This window comes from Pan paniscus, chromosome 1 (genome assembly GCF_029289425.2).
Source record: "Pan paniscus chromosome 1, NHGRI_mPanPan1-v2.0_pri, whole genome shotgun sequence".
In the NCBI taxonomy this organism is placed as follows: domain Eukaryota; kingdom Metazoa; phylum Chordata; class Mammalia; order Primates; family Hominidae; genus Pan; species Pan paniscus.
The window spans coordinates 113,517,076-113,534,370 of NC_073249.2; the positions used below are offsets into that span (position 1 = coordinate 113,517,076).

The 17,295-nt window shown below is 36.4% G+C and overlaps 1 pseudogene; it reads right to left on the minus strand.

Moving 5' to 3' along the window:
- Positions 1–6,538: 6,538 nt before the first annotated feature.
- LOC134730808 (heterogeneous nuclear ribonucleoprotein A3-like) lies at positions 6,539–8,021 on the minus strand (annotated as a pseudogene).
- Positions 8,022–17,295: the final 9,274 nt, after the last annotated feature.

Genomic DNA, 17,295 nt, shown 5'->3' on the forward strand with positions numbered 1-17,295 from the left:
AAAATATCTTCTTCACCACTGCAATCCTACCACCAAGAACAGGAACTAGCACTTAAAAGGTACTCAAATATCGGTCATTTAATTGACAAAATCTATGAAAATTACCATATAGTCCTTGCTGAGGACAAGATGAGAAATGTACGGGGCAGCACATGACCTCCATTCTCCAACTTAATTCAGTATTTCTTACCGAATAAGACATAGAAATGTCTGCTTATCAACCTGTTACTGTCGTATAATCTCAAATGCAAATTGACTTTCAGATTAATTGTAAGGGTCAAATGGGAAATTGTAGATTTGTAAAAAAGAGATAATGATGGCTCTGCCCTCCTCCAAATTCCTTTCCTGAAAGAAAAGTCTGTTTACAAATATCAAGCAAATGAAAACCTGCCAAATTTTGATCTCTTTCAACAACCATGTTGGTTTAATTCCATTGAAAAAAAGAAATATGACTCAGAACAATATAGGAGCCAGTCAGGCTCCTTCTCTTCCCCTGACTCATGACTGCATACTAGCGAGCCAACTTTAAGCAAACACAACCTAGTAAAACACAAAGGAGCTTGGAAAGCCTTTGCATGAATCAGCTCAAAAACATGTGTATCCAACCCAACTCTCATATTAATTCATACCTATTCTTACTAATTCCAAAAGTTTTTAATTTTCTCTTTGGTTTCTAGGTATAACCAATCTGCCTGCAAATAAATGGGAACTGTATCTCCTTTTTTCCAAAAGCCCTGCTTCTAATTTCTGTTATGTTTTATTGCATTGTCTAGAACTTGGAAAAAAAAAAAGGCTGTATCCGCAAGCCTCTTTATTTTATCCTATTTTCACAGAAATGACTCTATCATTTCATTATATAGCAAGATACTGGGATAGTGGTTTGGATAGAAATTCTTCTTTGTTTTTCTTTAACTGAAGAAGTCTTCATCCAAACCATTAAATACTTTATAAAGAATGAATATTGAGTTTTATCAAACTCTTTTGTGGCATTAAGATCACCATGTGGTTTTTCATTTTTAATCTAATATTCACCTACTTTTTAAATTCAATGTATAACTTATGTTATGAAATGTTCTTTTAATATCCTGCTGAATCTGATTTGCTAGAATTTTATATTGACTTTTCCCATCCATATTCATGACTGAACTAGGTCTGTATTACTACTTTTTGGTACTTTATCAAATTTGAGATTGAAATAAAATGAACTGGATAGCTTTCCATATGTATATGGGTATGTTACAAAACAGTTGGATATAGAAAATTATTTCCTAGAAAGCTTACAAGAATGTGTCTGTGAAACCACTTAGGTTGTTTTTTATGTTTGAGAGGGAGAGAGAGAGAGGATGGGTTTCTAAATCTCACTATTAAAGAAAAAATGGGGCCGGGCGTGGTGGCTCACGCCTGTAATCCCAACACTTTGGGAGGCTGAGGTGGGCGGATCACGAGGTCAGGAGATCAAGAACATCCTGGTTAACATGGTGAAATCCTGTCTCTACTAAAAATACAAAAAAAAAAAAAAAAAAAAAAATTAGCCGGGCGTGGTGGCGGGCGCCTGTAGTCGCAGCTACTCGGGAGGCTGAGGCAGGAGAATGGCGTGAACCCGGGAGGCAGAGCTTGCAATGAGCCGAGATCGTGCCACTGCACTCCAGCCTGGGCGACAGAGCAAGACTCCATCTCCAAAAAAAAAAAAAAAAAAAAAAAGAGAGAGAGAGAGAAAAGAAAAAATGGAAAAGGTTATTTGACTATGCAAGTCCTTATTTAATCAGAAAATACTGAGTACTTCTCTCTGTGCTAGGCAAGAATAAGCAAAACAGCCATCAATTCTACCATCAAAGAAATTATGATATACTTGGGGAGAAAGAGACATAAATACCCAGAAATAATTGTTAACAGTGTTAAGTATGAAAACAAAGTATAAGGAGCTATGAGAGCAGATGGCACAGGGACCCAAACCTAGTCTGTGAAGAGTAAGGTTCAGTTTCCCCATGACATGAAACTTGAGTAGAAATCTAAGGATTAATAGAAATTAAGTGTTCAAAACACACAAAACAAACAGGACGTGCAAAGGTCCTGGTGCAAAAGAGAACAGTATTAGATGAACAGAAAGAAGATCAATATGGCCAGAGTGCAGGAGCCCAAGGGAAAAGAATGCAAGGCCTGGATGGCAAGAAACAGGTCAGATCAGGGAGGACTGGAAGACAAGTTGAAAGTATCTATCTTTATCTTGAGAACAATGGGAAGCTATTTAGGGGAATTTCAAGCAGAAGAATGACATAATCACAGTCTTCTATTTCTCTAGCTGATTTTTATATCTGCTGGGAAATTTTAGATTTCATCAAGATTTCCAAATATCTTACCGCACAACTCTGCATAGCAGTCTCTCACACTATTTAGGATCTCTTCCTGATCCTCTTTTTAACTTTTTAAACGATTTCCCCCATTCTTTTTCTTTTCCAATTAGATTTGCTGTAGGTACTCATGTATTATTGGGATTTTTCAGAAAGTCCACTCTCGAATTTATCCTACTGTATTTCTATGTCATTTTTATTATTTCCTTCCTCCAGCTTATTTTTTTATTTCCACCCTGACCCACTATTTATCTTTTAATGAACAAGAGGTAACGCCCAGAACTATGACATCTATTCTGGACCACACATTAATTTTTCACGTATGCCTTCTCTGGTTCTACTTCTTGTTTATTCTGTACCTAATCTCCAATACTATGTACTTCAGATTCATGTTTCTGGCTATATTTTCAACAATAATATCACTATTTCCCTTTTTCAAGGTTGATAAGGATGATGATGACTATCATTTACTGAGCATTTACTATACACCAGGCACTGTTGTAAGAACTTCACATGAATCCATTTAATTCTCATTGAAATTCTGTGTAATACAAGAACAGAAAACCAAATACCGCATGTTCTCACTCATAAGTGGGAGTTGAACAATGAGAACACATAGACACAGGGAGGGGAACATCATACACCGGGGCCTGTCGAGGGATGGGGGGCTAGGGGAGGGATAGCATTAGGAGAAATACCTAATGTAGAGATGGGTTGATGGGTGCAGCAAACCACCATGACATGTATATACCTATGTAACAAACCTGCACATTCTGCACATGTATCCCAGAACTTAAAGTATAATAAACTAAATAAATAAATAAAAGAAATTCTGTGTAATAGATACTAATCCCTATTTTATAATGAGGTAACTGAGACAAGAGAGGTAAGGTAACTTGCCCGAGGTCACACAGCTACTAAGTGAAATTAAAATGTGCGGACAGGTCATACTTGTTAGCTTGACTCCAGAGAGTAAGCTGCACTGCCTCTTATGGGTAAAAAGTAGTTACCCTTTCTTCTCTTGAACTGAATCAGGCTAAAGACTGAGCTAAGCTACCCCTAAAGGAAGAAGACCCTGAAAACTGATTTAAAACAAGCAAAATATGCATCCCAAATAATAATTATCAACCAAATGGCTTTTTCAGTTTTGTTATTTATAATTCTATTTGAATTTCATCTACATAAATGGCTTGCATAATTCCTGTTCTTACTCATTTAGTGGCATACTGTTAACCTAATAGAAGATCAGTTTTGGTAACTCTTCTAGAGATATCTGAGGTATATGCTCTGTTTTTTGAGAATAATGTTTAATATAGAAAAGGGTCGGCATAATTATATTATTTCCTATGCACCATTTCTTATCTACTTGCTATATTATGGACATAGAGTGGCGTGCTAATACTTCCCACAAGGGGAAGCAGTAGATAGCATGATGGTTAAGTGCACCAGTTCTGAAATCAGATTGCGTGTTGCTCTCTTCTCATACTAATGTGTATATTTAGCTCCTTAACAACTCACTTCACCAAGTATTATTGTTTAAAGTCTTAGCCATAAAGGCCTATCATAGCTAATTATCCCTAAAGAAGAATACAGGCATCAGCCAAATCAAACAGAGCAGAAACTCCCCAAATGGGCTATCTCCACTATGTAAGGGCTAGCTCTACATTTCCTGTTTAAAACATGCAGCTGCCCACAGGCAAGCTAAATCAAACAGACTACTCCAATAGCAGTATGTCTTCACATTCTGTTTTACCAAGTTATGTTCATTCTCACTGCTTTTATGCCAATTTGTGATTATGCAATTTAATATTTAATTAAATATTATGAAATATGAGTACAAAAAGGGTGTTTCTATGAAAACAGATAAATGTTTTGGGAAAACACTGAAAGCTTTGGAAAGGTAAATCTCAAAATGTTAGAAAAGAAAAATTGTTATAAAAAATATAAAAATCGAGTAGGATTCCATACTCAGTTTGCTAAGCTCTTGTTCTACTTTATGGAAATCTGAATTGGAAACAGGAGACAAGCATTATATGTTGTTGATGCAAGAAAGATGATAGCAGTCTCCAGTCAGTATATGCTTTAAGTTAAAAATCAAATGCTCATGAAAATTTATATCAATTTATGTAATTCCCTACCTTAATTGTCATTTTCAATTAATCAACCATTGGCTCCACTTGTATCCTATACATACAAGAGAACACTAGGTGGCATTCAGGCTAGGCTGAGCTGGTCTGCTTTCCCATGAAGAACCTGTAACATATACGCTTATATACTTAAAAAGTATATCATGCAACTGCTTACTTATAAGGGTCTGACTTTTGCGTGCACAGTGGAATGTATCAATTTGCTGGTCAACTTATTAATTCCACTCTTGCTTGTTGATGGATAATCAAAGTAAGATTTCCTGCTATATTGCTTTGGGGATGGTGAAGGAAGAAAAAACCTCTTTATTTCTTTGAGTAAAATTTCTTCACTGAGTCTTTCTAATCTTGGGTTTTCCTTTGTCATGTTTTCCTTGTTTCTCCCTCATCCTACTTTAATCTCCTTACTTTTTGGCCTGTGCCACTTTGCTGAATGGGCAAATCACCCTAGAGGTTATTTAATCCTATTCAGGTCAACAGAGAAAAAAGTATACAAAACAACAACTGCATTTGTGGGTTTTTTCCCACTATAAAATATTTTAAAGTAGTTGCTTCTAAGAGGCTGTCATAGATCAACCTTTATTGTCAGTGCAAACTCACAGTACTGCATTCCCATCGTAACTTTCCTCAATAGATTATGAAAAGATATCAAATAAAAATTAAAATTTAAGGGAACAATGAGGCTTCAGTGTGTGTGTGTGTGTGTGTGTGTGTGTGTTTGTATGTCTATGCACATAAGTTAATCCAACAAAATTAACACATAAATACTTGGCTAAATCTGATGTCCTAATGGAATAGTTACAGTGAAGTCCCATAGAGAGATCATCAATCTTTAGAACATAATTCAGACTAAAATTCTGCAATGAAGCAGCTTTCGGATCAAAACTCCAAAAATAAATGAATGCCAAATGACTTCACTGAACCTTAATCCTAAACAGAAGACCTTATGGCTACTACATACCTTGACTTACTAAAAATTACTTCCCCTTCCTGAAAGGGGAAATTGGGTGACATAAGCAAGGTCCTTTCTTTGCAGGAAAAAAACAAAAAGGAATCAACAGTTTGCCCTGCTTCTGCTCAGGAAAGAAAGCTATTGTGATCTCTTGTTCTTTATTAAGCAAAGAATATCACTCCAGAGCAAAAAGTGGTCATTTCAGCATGTCTGTAAGCAGCACTTACAATGGAATGCTTCAGAATCCCTTTTGAGAGCTAAGGAAGTAATTGTGAAGAAACATTTATTATCCATCCACCCTCATTTACCTAACCAGTTGGGTCATTGCCAATGGAAGGTGGGTAGACAGGAGAAAAAAAGTAATGTGTACAGACACACTGCCATAGCAATTAACATCACATTTATTTCTACTACATGTTTACCTTTTCTAGAAAACATGTACAAAAATAGAAAAGACAATGTTGCAGAATAAAAACCACTGCACAGATGAAATTGTTAATAGTTGGGATTATTTTCTCTTCTTAATGCCGTGTTCCCCAGGGAAATATACATATAGTTGCTTGACCATACTACCCATTTCCACCTCCAAAAAAAAAATTCCCTCCTTAATTGATGTCTATTTCCTTATAAGGAACAAAAGTCTCAAAAATAACATTGTTCCAGCAATGATCTTCCTTAGGACATTTTCGAGAACACTTGGCATCAAAAAGTCAGTCTTATGGTGTACCATAAATGAGAAGGGTGATAAAACTGCATATGTAGGGAGTTTTTAAATATATAATATTGTGTACAATTTTAAAGATTTATAAATCTGCACAGTTTTGATTATTTTCTTTAACATATATAAATTATTAAAACAAATCCAAGATGATGAAGAGTATCTGAAGAAACCAGAGAAGAAAAATAGTCAACTATCTATATACTCTCAAAGCTGTTTACGATGAGATCAATTTTACAGGTTAAAGCCTGTAATAAGCCTTATAGAAAGTTTATCAGTCCATTCTTCAGGCTAACATAATCCTGATAACAAACGGAGCTTCCTCTAATACACATGATGGACCAATTTCATTTATGCAGATATACTGAAAAATTTTTTTTTTGAAAAGTTAAAAATTCCTCAATTTTTCATTCCTGGTACCACTACCACAATTTACAGGGCAATATACTTGATGTAATGAAAAGAAAAAGAAAAAGACAAGGCTACAACAGACAAAAGACCTCAGGAATGTACATCTAATTGACACTACATTGCATTAATCAATAACTGCACTTTTTGCAAACTGTGGCTACGACAGTCCTGAACAAGAAGGGTTTCCTGTTTAAGCTGCAATAACTTTTCTGTCTACGGATCATCGTTCCTTCTGCGGCAGATTTTTACAGTTCCTCTAATGCATTTGGGAGGACTGTCCCAAAGTAAGCTGCAGTTTTCCTGACAACTCCTCTCTCTCTCCCCTACTAAGAACTGTAGCCCTTTTCTGCTGTTTTTCGAACCTTCTGCTACCATATCCACCACTTCCACCACCAGATCCATAACCACCACCATAGGGACTGCCCGAGCTTCTTCCACCAGAACTGTCCCCTTTCATGGGTCCATAATTTGATTGCTGTTGTCCACTATAATTTCCAAAATCATTATAGTTCCCACCACCACCATAGTTACCACCACCAAAATTTCCTCCTTCATTGTAACCATCATATCTTCCACCATCTCCACCATATCCACCACCTTGGTTTCCATATCCTGGTCCACCACCACCATAGCCCCCTCTACTACTATAACCAGGACCACCACCATAGTTGCCACCATCACCTCCAAATCCATTATATCCACCATCACCTCCTCCATAACTACCTCTGCTGCCACCACCTCCACCACCATAGCTCCTCCACCACCTCCAAAGTTTCCTCCGCGACCCATAAAATTGCCAGATCCACCTCCACGACCTCTCTGTGATCCAGCAGACTGCATCTCTTGTTTAGAAAGGGCCTTTTTCACTTCACAATTATGCCCATTAATAGTGTGGTATTTCTGAACAACAATTTTATCAACTGTATCATGCTCATCAAAAGTTACAAAAGCAAATCCTCTCTTTTTCCCACTCTGCCTGTCTTCCATAACTTCTATGGTTTCAATCTTGCCATACTTTTCAAAGAAGTCTCTCAAATTATATTCTTCTGTATCTTCTTTAATACCACCAACAAAAATTTTCTTCACTGTCAGATGGGCACCAGGCTTTACAGAATCCTCTCTAGAAACAGCTCTCTTTGGTTCCACTGCACACCCATCAACCTTGTGTGGTCAAGCACACATTGCTGCATCCACCTCTTCAACACAAGAATAAGTCACAAAACCAAAGCCCCTGGAACGTTTTGTTTGGGGGTCTCTCATTACCACACAATCTGTGAGTGTGCCCCATTTCTCAAAATGTTCTCTTAAACTATCATCTGTAGTTTCAAAGCTCAGACCACCAATAAACAGTTTTCTCAACTTCTCTGGTTCCTTTGGATCATGGCCCTCCATTTTGAGACCAGACTCGCCTCTTCCAACTCGAGTTCAATATTGATATACTGAAAAATTTTTTAATCAGCAAACTGAATGTTGATAATAAACTCAATCTATTGGGAAAAAAATGCACTTGCAGATAATTTATCCAGAATCTCCAGGATCTACTCTGTTCTGGATGGATGTCGTCTCCAACGGTCTGGAAATTTTAACCCCCAAATGTTAAAATGATGAAAAAATATAGATCCAGCCCCAAATCTTCTAAGTGAATTCATTTGTTTTTTCTTAATATTACATGATTTAAGGATTGAAGCCTCTCTCTCTCTGTCACACACACACACACACACACACCATAAAAGTAATGCAACACTTATAAAGGATTTATTTGCTGCCTCAAAGTAAGACTAAATGAGGAAATTCACCACTCATGCATTATCTGCTATTCCACTATGACGTCATTCTCATCATCAATTACGATCAGCAACTTCTTATCTATTTTGCTTAGACTAGGCATCTATGTCCTCATTAACTTTTTACTATCCAGTATATCACATTATTGCCCCCTGATATTGCAAAATATTCTTTTTTTTTTTTTTTGAAATGAAGTTTTGCTCTTGTTGCCCAGGCTGGAGTGCAATAGCGTGATCTCGGCTCACCACAACCTCTGCCTCCCAGGTTCAAGCAATTTCCCTGCCTCAGCCTCTCAGGTAGCTGGGATTACAGGCATGCGCCACCACACCTGGCTAATTTTGTATTTTTAGTAGAGATGGGGTTTCTCTATGTTGGTCAGGCTGCTCTTGAACTCCCGACCTCAGGTGATCTGCCCACCTCGCCTCTCAAAGTGCTGGAATTACAGGCGTGATCCACTGTGCCCGGCCTCTTTTTTATGTTTTATTTTTTAGCAACTAATGTAACATTAAAAATGCATCGAGGGCCGGGTATGGTGGCTCATGCCTGTAATCCCAGCACTTTGGGAAGCCAAGGTGAGGTGGGAGGATAGCTTGAGCTCAGCCTGGGCAACATGGTGAGATCCCATCTCTTAAAAAAAAAGGCATTTAGATCATAATACCATAAATCATTGCTTTAAAAGAAATTAGGGTTACCTACAGGAAGAAATCTCACTATTAATCTGAGGAGGCATGTCACAGCAACCAAAGAACTCTGATATTAGTTTATAGGACAAGAATGTAGAAATACTGCCACACACAAATTATTTATCAATTAAAAAACATTTCGTATCCAATATTTAACGGAATATCTGACAATTCTCCTCTTATACTGGTGATATAATGTGAAAGGAGAAGGGTAGGTTCAAATTTCCCAGTTACTTCAACTCCCAAACAGTAGCCTCAGTGAAGAAAGGATCTTTATTAGAATAATCATATTACTCCACTCAAAAGAGAAGGCCTATTCTAATATTATAACCTAAGCCTTGTTGTAACATACATCTTCAAGAAATATTTGAAGAGAATTAGTCAAATTAGCTGTACGTGCTCACATAGAAAGATCACCAAAAAGCCCAGATATGACTTTCAGCCTAGATAATTATTCTAGAAACTCTGATAGCCTCCACCATGTACTACTGCCTTGAAAGAAGCTTCTTGGCTCTAAGATGGGTTAAAGAAAATAATTAAAAGCATTATTTGCCCATTATTTACATCTGTATACTTAAAATATAATGAATATTACCAAAATTAGAATAAGACATTCCTATCATAGCTTCAGCTTTTATTTTTAGTCATTTAGTGGTTGCCAGGGGCTAAGCAGAAAAGTAACTGCTAATGAATATGGGTTTCCTTTGGGGTGATAAAAATGTTCTGGAATTATATATTGATGATAGTTGCACAATTTTTTTTTTTTTTGAGACACAGTCTTGTTCTGTCACCCAGGCTGGAGTGCAGTGGCGTGATCTCGGCTCTACTGCAACGTCCGCCTCCCAGATTCAAGCAATTTTCCTGTCTCTGTCTCCCAGGTAGCTGGAATTACAGGTACATGCCACCACACATGGCTAATTTTTGTATTTTTAGTAGAGACAGGATTTCACAATTTTGGCCAGGTTGGTCTCCAACTCCTGACCTCAGGTGATCCACCTGCCTCAGCCTCCCAAAGTGCTGGGATTACAGGCGTGAACCACCGCTCCCAGCCGCACAATTTTTTTTTAATTTCCCAGTTTTATTGTGATTGCTATGTTTTTAATATTTATCCCCTCCCAAAGTTACGTTGAAGTTTAATTCCCATTGTAATTGTATTAAGAGGTGATACCTTTAAGAGGTGATTAGCCCATGAGGGCTGTGCCCTTATGAATGATTTAATGCTACTGTCTCAGAAGTAGGTTTCTCATAAAAAATGAATTTGATCCCCTTTCCTTTCCCTTGCCCTCTCTTTGCCCTTTTGCCATGGGACAATGCAGCAAGAAGGTCCTTGCCAGATGCCAGTCCCTGACTTGGACTTCCCAGTTCTAAAACTGTGAGAAATATATTTCCATTCATTATAAATGACCTAATCTCAGGTTTTCTGTTATAGCAGCACAAAATAGACTGTCATAGTTGTAAAATACACATAACATAAAGTTAACATATTAATCATTTTTAAGTGTACAGTTCAGTAGTACTAAATACATTCACACCATCATGCAACCATCATCACTATTCAAAACATTTTTATCACACCAAAATGAAACTGTGTACCCATTAAATACTAATTCTGCATTCTATCCTCCACTGCACCCCTGGCAACCACCATACTACTTCCTGTCTCTATGATTTTTGACTACACTCTATACCGCATAAGTAGAACCATATAGTATTCGTCTTTCTGTGACAGACTTATCTCAGCATAATGTTCTGAAGATTCATCCATGTTGTGGCATATGTCAGATTTTAATTGTTGTATCATCTTGCTGTATTGAACCATTTATTAATATATAATGTCCTTCTTTGTCTCTTACAACATTTTGATTTAAAGCCTATTTTGTCTGATAACAGTATAGCCACTCTTGCTCTCTTTTGGTTACTATTGCATGGAGTATCTTTTTCAATCCTTTCACTTTCAATCTGTTTGTGTCTCTGGATCTAAAGTGAGCCTCCTGTAGACAGGATATAAGTGAATCATGTTTTTCTAATCCATTCTGCCAATCTCTGTCTTTTGGTTGAAGAGTTTAACGCATTTAAGTTCAAAGCATTTATTGATATATACTTCTGTCATTTTGCTATTTGTTTTCTATATGCTTTATACATTTTTGTCCATCATTTCCTGCATTACTGCCTTCTTTGTATTTCACTGACTTTGTTGTAGTAAAATGTTTAAATTCCTTCCTTATTTCCTTTTGTGTATATTCTATAGCTATTTTCTTTGTGGTTACTATGGGGATTACATTTAACATGCTAAAGTTAAAACATTCTAATTTAAATTATTACCAGCTTAACTTCAACAACATACTAAAACTCTGCTCCCATAACAGCTCCATTTCCTCCCCTTTTGGCTGTTGATGTCAAAAAATTATATCTTTAGACACTGTGTGGCCAAAAACAAAAACTAATAATTATTTTAAATGTGATAGTTTCTTAAATTATGTAGAAAAAAAATGTGGAGTTACAAACCAAAGTGACAATAATACTAGCTTTTGGACTAATGATTGTTTTTCTTAATGTATTACTCTTAAATCATGAAGAAAACAAAAAAAGTGGGGTTACAAACTGTTGTTACAATAATACTTGCTTTCATAATTACCCATGTATATACCTTTATTGAGATCTTTATTTTTTCATACAGCTGTGAGTTACTGTCTAGTCTTCTTTCATTACACTCTGCAGTACTCCCTTAAGCACTTCTTGCAGGACAGATCCAGTGGTAATGAAATCCCTCATCTTTTGTTTATCTGAGAATGTCTTAATTTCTCCCTCACTTTGGTAGGACAGTTTTGCCAGAAATAGAATTATTGGCTGATAGTTTATTTCTTTTAGTACTTTGAATATGCCAGCCCACAGCCTTTTGGCCTCCGAAGTTTCTGATGAGAAATCTGCCAATAATAATATTAAGGATCCCTGGTATGTGATAAGTTGCTTCTCTCACTGCTTTCAAGATTCTCTGTCATTCAAAAATATGATTTTTTAAGAGATAGGGTCTTGCTCTGTTGCCTAGGCTGGAGTGTGGTGGCATAATCACAGCAAACTCCTAGGCTCAAGCAATCTCTCATCTCAGCCTCCCAAGTATCCTGAGTAACTGGGACTACAGGTGCATGCCAACACACCTGACTCATTTTTTTATTATTATTTTTTAGAGAGGTGGGTTCTCACTATGTTGCCCAGGCTGACCTTGAATTCCTGGCCTCAGATGATCCTCTCACCTCAGCCTCCTGAGTAGCTGGGACTGTAGGCACAAACCACCACACCTGGCTGTCAAAGTATGATTATGTGCCTTGGTGTGGGTCTCTTTGGGTTCACACTACTTGGAGTTCATTGAACTTCTTGGATGTTTATATTCATGTATTTCACCAGCTTTGAAAAGTTTTCAGCATTAAGCCTTCAAATATTCCCTCTTCCCCTTTCTCTCCCTCTTCTCCTTCTGGGACTCCAACAATGTTTATGTTGGTCCACTTGATAGTGTCACACAGATTCCTTAAGCTCTGTTTATTTTTCTTCAGTATTTTTTCTTTCTGTTCCTCAGACTCAATAATTTCCATTATTCTCTCTTCAAGTTTGCTGATTCATTCTTCTGCCTGCTCAAATATGCCTTTAAATTCTGCTAATGGATTTTTCATTTTAATTATTTTATTTTCTAGCTCCAGAATTTCTTTTTGGTTTCTTTTTAGGTTTTCCGTTTATTGAGATTTCCACTTTGTTCATACATTATGTTCTTGACTTTCCCCACGTCTTCCTTTAGTTCCCTAAGCATCTTTAAGACAGTTGTTCAAAGTCTTTGTCAAGTAGATTTGACATGAGGTCTTTTTCAGGAACAGTTTCTGTTGATTCAGTTTTTTCCTTGGAATGAGCCATACTTTTCTGTTTCTTTGTATGCTTTGTCATTTTTATGTTGAAAACTAGAATCTAATAATATGGTTACTCTGGAAATCAGACTCTCCTCTTTCCTCAGGGTTTGCTGGATTTTGTTGTTATTTCTATTTATTGTTTTTGTCTTGATTGGTATTGTCTTTGTGCCAATGATCAGCCTGAAATGTAAACTTAAGGTTTTCCCAGGTCTTTTCCAAACCTGTGCCTTTCCCTGGGCATGCACAGTCACTTTCTAATTTTTCCTCACATATGCCATTGTTTTTGAATATTCTAGCCTTTCATGTCTGCTCCCAAAAAGAGAAAAATGAGGAGGTAAAGGTGCTAACCCTTTAAATCCCCTGGAAATCACTTCAGCTGAAGGGGGAGGGGACTGCAACAATGGGGGTAGGTATACAACAAAGGCTGCCATCCTCTCTCTGCACCTCTGTGAGCAGAAATAGCAATCAGAGCACAGATCCCCAATATTTGGAGGACAAGGTGCTTTTTGCCCACTCTAGCTCCCATGAGCTGTGTGAAAACTGTTTCTGGAACACCTGTTGGCACAACTGCCTGCCATGGGGCTGGGATAGTGGATGGGTAGCTGCTACCATGCGAAGAGCTGTAACTGACCAAAAATAACCACAATTAGATCCAAACCTTCTCCCTGGAAAGTGAAAGCCTTCAGTAGACTCCAGAGATCCAAAATAGTTATATCAGACAGATTCTGCCAGTGCAGTTATTGTCTAGGTGAGGTAAGACCTTCTGATGCTTCCCACTCCGTCTTACCAAAATCCTCTTCTGATAGTTGCATAACTTTGTGAATACACTAAAAACCACTGAAATGCATACTATAAAAGGGTAAATTTTACCATATGTAAATTATACCTCAATTTTTACAAAATGAATAAATATATAAAACATATAGTCTGTCTGTAAGAAACTTGTTTTCATGATATAAACACTTTTCTTAAAAACAATGTCACAACAGGTAACCAACAATTTTTATCACATTTCAATGTATTAATCAAACTTTAGGTTAAAAGGGACTTTAAAAAGAAAAGTTGCAAACTAAAACAAAAACTACGGATGGGATTGTACCAGTTACTCACAATATTCCATTAGGGTAAGTAACGAATCATTGGTACATTCTAAGCATCATAAATGATCTTGGTTAAAGACTTATTTATACAAGGTAAAGATTATAAACTTTTAAAATAAGCTTTATAAACTTCTGATCAAGAGTAAAACTTCTAATGAGGAGTCGTCTGCTAATTTTTACTCTGTACCACAATAAATATCCAAAACCTAGTGTATGCTCTTGTTATTACTCAATTCCATTAATTCCCTTCTAGGAAAAAGAAAGTAATTCTAACCAAAACAAAGCTTCCTGCTAGTCTTCAAGAAGGTAGACATTACTATATTCTGTGCATTAAAAATTTTCAACTCTAATCAGAACTACTGGAACTCAGAACCATTGCACATAATAGCTTAACATCTTACTAATTCAAATTAACAGAACCAGCGGGCTGTATAAATTACTACTGTAAAATTATGTGTGAATTATTAATATATTAAAATAATGTTATTATTCCTACTACACAGAATAATTCGTTTTAATTTGAGCAAGGCATACTGAATTGCTAAGCCAAGAATCTGCCTAGGTCTATCCCATTAAGTCAACAACTATTAGCTGAGTAGTTACTATGTCCACAACATAGTGATGAATAAAAAGATGTTAGGCTCCACTCAAAGAATTTACAATATAATACAAGATGGAAATGCCCAGCTAATATAAACTGAGGGCAAATTATAAATTTTGAGGATCTTATACTTTAACATATATGTTATGAAGAAATCATTAAACAATCTAAACTATCTACTGTATCAGACAAAACTAGCAGCTGTGAGGCTAACACAATAGTCAAGATAAGGATGAAGAATCTAAACTAAGGCTATGGAGCCAGTTACAGTAGCTTGTAATCCCAGCAACTCGAGAGGCTGAGGTGGGAGGATCCCTTGAGCCCAGGAGTTTTATATATATATATGTATGATATATAATACATATATAAACTCACTGCTATGATCATTATATATACGATCATTGTATACATGACATATAATATGCCTGTACGTTATATATATATGAAATACATAATGATCATATATATATATACATATATATTTTTGAGAATGAAGACTCTAATGGGTTAACCAATTTTTTTTGCAAGTGACCTTGGTATGACTTATCCACAATAAAACCAATTCTTCAGTAACACATATGGTAGACTAGATACTGCCAATGTTTTAGGCTTAGAAAATGCTTTTAATTTTTTTTTATTTCTCCATGCTGTGTTCACTGCTTTACATATGTCTCTGACTGCCAAAGAATTGTTAACTAATCGGCATGAGATTCATTTTGTTAGTGCACAGCTGGGTACTTCCGTCATACAACATCTGCTTCTCAACATATCTTCTGCCTTTTCTTCATCTATCTCAAAACAGTTTCTAAAAGTTGTCACAGTAAAGTATATATATGCTCTCTCTCAAATATTTGGAAGCTGAACCTGATAATCATTATTATGTTTATTACTCTACTAAATTATAAGTGGCTTCTGAATGACTAAAAACCATCTAGTAAATCTAAGGATCTAGAAAATCTGGCATTAACATTGATTTGCTTGAGAAAACACTGGAAGAAAATTTTTAAAATACAAAAGTAAACAATTATTCGATTTGTAAAACAATTTAGTTAAGCCAAAGAATGAAATCATGCAATAATCAGATGTTAATTCTCTACACATATAGATCTCTAAGCTCTCTGAGTAAAGACCTAATGGAAAAATAACTGCTTCAACATGTAAATATTAAAAAGAAAATTAATACATATGAAGTACCCATAGGAAAGAACATACTTCATTCTGCAACCAAGACGGATTTTCCATGTTCTTAACTTTTTTATTATAGAGGGACTAATCAGGCAACTAATTATCCATGTCCTTAGCTTCTGCCTTTTTACTGGGGATGAGTGTGTATTACTCTAGCATCCTATCAAGGTACAGAATGGTAAAAACCCAAACATAGGTCATTCAACTCATGATATTAATATATTCTACTCTGAATGTTTGTTTTCAAATTGGTTGGCAGTCAAAGTATTTCCCTAAAGGAATCATATATAGTGGTATTTTATAGATCTCAGGCCAGTCCTCCAAAGCCAAAATGTAGTTGAACTAGAGAAGCAATAATAGTACACAACCCAAACATCCATTATACCAGTTTCTATGGCAAAATTCATTCCAGAACCCAAGCGAGCATTGGGTAATATCCTCCCAATCACTGGCAACGCAGCAAGAGCTTCACAGTTCAGTTTTCCTCTTCTCTCCCAATCAGCCCAAAATCAACAGGGTGAGAAGGCAGAAGGAGATCTAATAGTTGTGGAAGGCTCCAATAATAGGAAGCTGAGGGGTAGAAGGCAGAACTATAGCAGATCCCTTTGTTTTCACTGAGTCTGGTAAGAGTGAAAGGGGAAATCCCAACATGAGATATTAGGGGTAGAAAAAGTGGCCTTAAGAATACTATCATCTTCCGGAAGTTGACATTGAAGCTACAGATCTCCAAAAAGAGCAGGAGACAAAAAACTATCAGAGGGACTCTAGCAATGTTAAGGGGTTTCTTTGTTATATATCTGGTAGTGGCGGTTGTCCACTTGGTTTTGTTGTTTGATGTGTGTGTCGGGAGGGTAGGAACAATCAGAAGTAACAGAAGCAGCATTTTTTTAAGCATTCTTAAGCTAATGAGATAAGAAAATGCCTGTAAAGCCAATTTTGTAAAATGTTAGCACTTAAATATAAGGACATAGCTGAGCTACTCTTAGTCTTTATGTGATATGGATTAAAACAATGCACAATGCTTACTTATTAACTGCTTCAGACTAATGAAATGATAAGCATACCTTGCAATGGTTTTCAGTGCTATGTCATCACATAGCATCATCATCACCACCACCACCAGAACTGTACAAGACACTTCTGTAACTTTATATGAGGGAGCAATGTGCTCATCCCTAGTAGAAGAATAATTGTTGATCTAATCACAATCAACTTGTTCTCCACTTTTCCAGTGTTTTTCACAGCTTAGATAATGGCAAGACTGGAGTTAGGACAGCAGCTAAGCTATTACAGTAGTCCATGTAACCAATTCCAGCCAGTGAGATACAAAGGAAACATCTGGAAAGGGTTTTTTCTCTTCTAATAAAAGATATAGACACAGATGATACCATTCCTTTTTCTGCTTTAAATGTAACACCTGCAACTTCACAGATATCCTAAGACTATGAGAAAGAAAGAAAGAAAGAAACTTAAGT